The sequence below is a fragment of the Homarus americanus genome, unplaced genomic scaffold (genome assembly GCF_018991925.1).
Source record: "Homarus americanus isolate GMGI-L3 unplaced genomic scaffold, GMGI_Hamer_2.0 scaffold55399, whole genome shotgun sequence".
In the NCBI taxonomy this organism is placed as follows: Eukaryota; Metazoa; Arthropoda; class Malacostraca; order Decapoda; family Nephropidae; genus Homarus; species Homarus americanus.
The window spans coordinates 181301-188066 of record NW_024750378.1 but is presented as its reverse complement, the minus strand read 5'-3'; the positions used below and the strand labels follow the sequence as shown (position 1 = coordinate 188066).

General features: G+C 44.6%; 1 protein-coding gene across 4 annotated transcripts in view; it reads left to right on the top strand.

Annotated features, from left to right (window-relative positions):
• The first annotated feature begins 3119 nt into the window (after positions 1-3119).
• LOC121854053 (AF4/FMR2 family member 4-like) overlaps positions 3120-6766 on the top strand; it is a 147330-nt gene continuing 143683 nt past the window's right edge. For all 4 annotated transcript variants that reach the window (XM_042348446.1, XM_042348439.1, XM_042348443.1 and 1 more), the window contains exon 1: positions 3120-3224. The gene's annotated coding sequence lies outside the window, so the exon portion shown is untranslated. The remainder of the gene's footprint in view (positions 3225-6766) is intronic.

The window sequence follows — 6766 nt, the reverse complement described above, 5'->3', positions numbered from 1 at the left end:
GACAGAACTAAATCGAGTATATTATTACCCCGTGTGGGTTCGGTTATATGTTGACTTAGGAAACAGTCCTGTATCGTCTCGAGAAAATCCTCTGATTCTGAGTTACCCGTAAGGTCAGTCCAATCTATTTGGCCAAGGTTAAAGTCGCCTACTATACAGACTTTGTTGTGTATGGAAGCCCTGCGCATTTCATCCCAGATAAGTCGCTCATTGACTCTATCAAGATTGGGAGGTCTATATATTACTCCTGTTAACACCCTCCAACACACATCAACACTCTGCAACACACATCAACACCCTCCAACACACATCAACACCCTCCAACACACATCAACACTCTGCAACACACATTAACACTCTCCAACACACATCAACACTGTCCAACACACATCAACACCCTCCAACACCCTTGTTAACACGTGTCACCTGCCTCTATACATTGTTTTGCTCGACCGCTGAGAGGCGTCTCTCTCTCTCTCTCTTTATTATTATTATTATTATTATTGTTATTATTATTATTATTATTATTATTATTATTATTATTATTATTATTATTTAAATGCAACTTCTCGCCTCCTGATACTTGTCGTGTTTGTATGTCTGTTGTGGTAGTGATAGGGGTGGTGATGCTGGTGGTAGTGTTGATTGTAGGGGTGGTGGCGGTGGTGGTAGGGGTGGTGCTACTGGTGGTGGTATGGGTAGTGGTTGTAGTGGTGGTGGTAGTAGTGGGAGGATTTCACCAGCGGCAAGCAAACTCATGGGAAAGTCGCTTCCTTTACACACACACACGCACACAGTTAGGTGAATGGGTGAGGTAGGGTAGTTCGATCGTTAATTAATGCGGTTGTTAGACGTGACACACCTGGATGATGAGGTTGTTGATGGTGAGGGGGTGTCCGCGGTCCTCCCCCTCTTCACCCCCTCCCTCTCCCCCCTTCTCTGTTTTGGGGCGACCAGCGTCCAGTCGGAGGAATTTAACACCCAAACAACCTTAAGTCAGGCATTTGGACGTGGGGGAGGGAAATTAGGTTGAGGAGGGAGTGTAAGGCAGCTGTCTCGCTATAAACAAGAGTTCCCACCCACCCTCTCTCCCCTCCTCTCTCCCTCCTCACCCCCACCCTCACCCCCCTCCTCCTCCCTCCCTCCCTCCCTCCCTCCCTCCTCTCGTCACTTACGAAGGGAGGGAGGGGTGAAAGAAAGGGGCAGGCAGATGTCCTCTCCGACACGCCTTCCTTCACCCCCCCCCCTTAAGAAGAGAGGAGGGGGAAGCAGCTGGACTACCACAATCACTCCCCCACCCCTCTAGTCACCTACGAGGGGGGGGGGGCAGGGAGAGGAAATGGGAGGGGGAGCAGATGTATCACACACACCAAGTTGTTCACTTCCTCCGCCACACACACACACACACACAGGTACAGTCACTCATACACCAGCTGTAGTGACCAAATATTACTGCTGCTTGACGGTATTCTTAATATAGTACAGGTAAACATTATTATTATTATTATTATTATTATTATTATTATTATTATTATTGTAGAAAGACATACAGTAGCTGTATGTATGTACAATAATACCAACTTGTTTCATCACTGCAGGACTCTGGTGTTTGTGTCACTAATAAGACTTTTGCTTTTGCAGGTATGTTGATGATGGTGAGGCGGACAGGTGTGGCGAGAGACCTGCAGGTGTGGTAAGAGTGGCTCATGGCATACGTCGGTGAGAGAGGTATAAGCCTAACAAGGAAGGTAGGGGAGGGGTGGTCTTAACTCCGGGTCACATAGCCGGTGTTCCAGTTTATGACAACAGGCGCATCATCACTACACAATATTTACACTTCCCAAAAGACCTTTACTCTCACGTTGGTGGCAGATGTGCGAACGTGTGTCTTTGTGGGATACTGTTTACCTATGTATACCTGTACTGTCTTAATTACATTGTACACCTGTACCGCCATGTATACTGTATACCTGTATTATCATAAGTACATTGTATATTTTATAAAGGGGTTTATTTATTTTGTTTAATTTCCAATTTACCTATAAGCATTTATTGTGACGTAAACGAATATAAGGAGAAAGGTTACAGAAAGTCACTTGGCCTAACCTAACCTAACGGGAATTATTAGACCACAACTTTATTCCAGAATCTGTTGTTGTTGTTGACTAAAATGGTTGATGGAATTGGAGGCGTATACAAGTAGTGTGCGTGTGTGTGCGCGCGTGTGGAATGGTATTAGCTTCGAGGTCAGGTCACGGACGGCGCCCGTGTGTGTGTGTGACCTCTCTTACCCTAACCGTTCTTATTACCTGCCTCTCACTTTCTCCCTCTCCCTCTCCCCCATCCCCCCTTCCTCCACAGTCCTCCCTACTATCTTATCTCCCCTTATTTCCCTCATCCTTCCTCACCACTAGTAAACAAGGGAGAGTAAGGTGAGGTAAGGTACGGTATTGCTGCATTTAACCCTCTTATAAGGACACCCAAGGAGTTGCTCTCTCTCTCTCTCTCTCCACAAAGCACCTACCTATCTTACCAATATATCCTTCTGTTATGCACAGTAGTGGTCGGATTAACACGCCAGACAGACAGTAAGCACCTGTTTAAAGAGAGGTTTGATAATGTGACAGTAAAGGAGTTTTGGTGGCCTCGTGTCTCGCCTTTTACGGTTACGCAGCGATCAATTCCCACACATTAGTTCACCGTTTTCTATGACCAAGTGGGCCTCTCGCACCACACCCCCCCCCCTCTCTCATACTTCACACTCAAATACTGTACTACCAACTGCTATCCTCCGCACTGGCTATCCCCTCACGCACTTACTTCACGATAAACTCATAATTAATTTCACGATAACATTATCAACCAAACATACATGTATACATACCATCAACTTTCACCTTCTAACATGAATATTTTCCCTTATATTATGTGTATGGGTGTATAAGGTGTAGTGTGGTAGTGTGTGTGTTGGTAGTGTAGATGGTGTGTTATTATTATTGTTTGGGAGAATAGTGGGTGATGGAAGTGGGGCCCGTGCTGGAGCGTAAGCCTTGGTGCAGCCGCTACGGGAGGCCCGGCAGCGAGCATAGTGAGCCGCGTGTGACGACAACCTCACTCTTGAACAGCGGGAAGGGAGTCCAAGTTTTCACTGTGTAGGATGTGGTGGCTGTGCTGGTTTTCCGCCCATTTTTACGAGATGTAATCGATATCTGGATGTATACAAGGTGAAATATGTCGGCCATTAGTGATAATATAGTGGTGAAGTGATACAAGTTACCGTATGTAAAGAAATAGTGCGGATAGTGAAGTTAGAACTGTGTCGGTGAGAGTTGTTGTGTGTACCTGATTGTGAGCTGCCAACAATCGTGGTGTCTCTCTCCTCCCTCACTCCCTCTACCACCATCCCTCCCCCCTCTCTCTCCCTCCCTCCTGTCTCCTTGCCTCACCCTTGGGGATCCACACCATTCCTATTATCACGGTGTTTTGTTGTGTTGGTTTACCATGAGGCGGAAAGCTCACAAAACCAATAGAAAATCGATTATCGCTGCGTAGCGTACATTAGCTGCCTGCCTGGCCTGTAGTATAGTGTGGCTGGTGATGACGGCTTTCACCTCACAGCCTCGACGTGTGCTGTGGCCGCCTCCACCACCTCCTATAGTGTGACGTTTGGGAAGTAAATGAAATACTTATTGAGTTGGAGTTTAATGCTTAGTGGCTTGTTATAACGTGTGTGTGTGTATGTACACGTACGACAGGCGAGGGTTGCATGTCTTCATATTGTCCACCTCGTGCTGCCCTAGATACACACACGTCATTTAGTCTGTCTCACTCAACCCACCGAATCTGTTTACTTTAGTCACGTCTTAACTAATGGATCATCACCTCAAGTCTCCACCACCAGCTTTTATCACCTGAAGATTAACCTAACCTAACGATTAACCACCTTAACGCTAATCTATCTCTACTAAACGTTACCTAAACCCCACAAAGAAATAGTATTAGCGTGGTTAATATTCAGGTGATATAAGTTGGGGTGGCTATTCTTCAGGTGATCCACTCATGTCTTGTTTCAATCATGTACAGGGTAGGTCAGCCATATAGCGGGGATGTCTTGTGTTGTCTGATGGAGCTTCTCCTCTCACCTCTCCTCACCCCTCCTTTCCTTACCCATCCTCTCCTCACCTAACCTTGGGTGTTTAATTATCAGGTGAAATAAGCTAGGGTGCCTATCAGGTGAAATAAGTTAGTGTGTCTAATTATCAGGTGAAATAAGCTAGGGTGTCTAATTAGCAGGTGAAATAAGCTAGTGTGTCTAATTATCAGGTGAAATAAGCTAGGGTGCCTAATTATCAGGTGTAGTAAACTAGGGTGCCTAATTGTCAGGTGTAGTAAACTAGGGTGCCTAATCATCAGGTGGTCCGGCTCCCCCCAAGTGATAAGATCATTATATATTCAACACAGTCATCACGTGTACCCCGTCACCCTGGTGGGCATTTTATTGACTGTAATTGTGTAGCTTCTCTCACTCGGATGGGGAGATTTTCTACGTAGGAACCTTTGGTGGTGTTGGGGGAGAGGGGGGAGCAGGTTCACTTCCAGGATGTTGCTCAACCAGCAGGCGTTACCAGGCTGCGCACATACACGCACACACATACACAATTGATTTTCCTTAATGACTTATTTACATATAGTACTTGAGATGTGTACCGTCGGGCTGTGGTGGGGGGCACACTACCTCTCGCCTCGCTGTGTGTTTGTCTGGCGTAGCTTCCATAAGTCTGGCATTTAGGGATGTTGGTCACTTGTGTGTTGCGGTGAGCGTTCGTTCTTCTGACGTAGTAAAGCGTGACCCACGTAGCTCCGAAGCTTTTCATTGTTGGGGAATACCAGGCGATGTTGACTGCTTGTGGTGGCGATGTTGACTGTTTGTGGTGGTGTATGGCACCTTTAATAAGAACATAAGAAAATAAGGAGTCTGCAATAGGCCGGTTGTCCTGTGCATGGCAGCTCCTGTCGAGAGTTACTACCACTCTCTATCATCCATGAATCTATCTAGCCTCCTTTTGAAACTTTCCAGAGTTCCCGCACTTACTACAAAGTTGCTAAGCTTGTTCCACTCGTCCACCACCCTATTTGTGAACCAGTTTCTTCCTATCCCTCCTAAACCTAAACTTATCCAACTTGAATCCGTTGCTCCGAGTCCTATCCTGCTCGGATATTATAAGAACTTTATCTATATCCCCTTTATTGATTCCTTTCACCCACTTAAATACTACTATCATATCTCCCCGCACTCTTCGTCTTTCTAGGGAATGCAAGTTAAGTTTCTTTAACCTATCCTGATATGGAAGGTTTCTAAGTCCCGGAATCATTTTTGTCATTCTTCGCTGCACCGACTCTGGTGAATTTATATCCATTCTATAATAGGGGCACCAGAACTGAACCGCATAATCGAGGTGCGGCCTAACTAGCGCAAGATATAGTTGCAATAAGACCTCTGCACTCTTGTTACTTACACTTCTAGATATAAAACCCAATACTCTGTTTGCCTTATTTCGAACATTAACGCACTGTTTTCTAGGCCGTAGGTCCGGGCTTACAAGTACCCCTAGGTCTCTTTCACAAGTCGACTTCTCTAGGTTGATGTTAAGGCTGTAAACATTATAAGTAAGTGTTGCTGCCTGTGTTAACATAACAACGCAAGACTGGAGGAAACTAACTATTGGCCTATACTGGGTAGTTCCGTTTACACCCAACCCCTATCGCTCATATATCCAGCCAACCTACAGTATGTTTGAAGCTATCCAGCGTATTCGAGTTCCACTCATCCACTACTCTATTTCCAAACCAATGTTTACCTATTTCACGTCTAAATCTAAATTTATCTTATTTAAAACCATTGCTGCGAGTTCGCTCCTGGTTGGATAGTTTGAGTACCTTTGTTATATCGCCTTTGTTTAGCCCTGAGTTCTATTTATTCACCTCTATCATATCGCCCCTCACTCTACGTCTCTCGAGGGACTGCAAATTAAGATGCTTTAACCTGTCTCTGTACTCAAGGTTCCTAATGCCCGGGATTAGTCTTGTCATTCTCCTCTGAATTCTTTCCAAGGATTCTATATCCATTCTGTAGTACGGTGACCAGAACTGAACTGCGTAATCCAGGTGTGGTCTCACAAGCGCAAGATATGGTTTTAGGATGACTTCGCTAGTCTTATAATTAACACTCCTTTGTATGAACCCAAGTACTTTGTTAGCCTTGTTTCGAGTAAATACACATTGTTTATCTGGTTTCTATGTTTACACCTAGACTAAATTGTGTTGCTGGTGATGGTGTGTTGCCTGGTATGAGTCACTGTAATCCGTGCAATTTACAGTGATGTCTTGGTGAATTACAGCGATAAAAACATGCGCAAATCACTGGCATAGTTGTGTGTGATTTCCAATGATTTATTCGTGATTTAATCATGATATTAGTGACGTAATTTGTGTTTTAGTGAATGTGATTTACGGTGATTGATAAGTGAAGACAAGTGATTCGGTATTATAAGGCAGTGTGATTCATACGTGTTTAGTAAGCGTGATTAACTTAAAAAGGAAGGCAAGCGATTGTGCATGGTAAGTATGTGTTATTGACAAGGATACGGCGATTCACATGTTTGAAAGATAGTGTGATTCGGTGATTTAAAAACAACAGTGACGTACGGTGATTTAAGCAATTTTTTACTATTAATTTGAAGATAGCGTGATTTAAAGTGATGTTAAT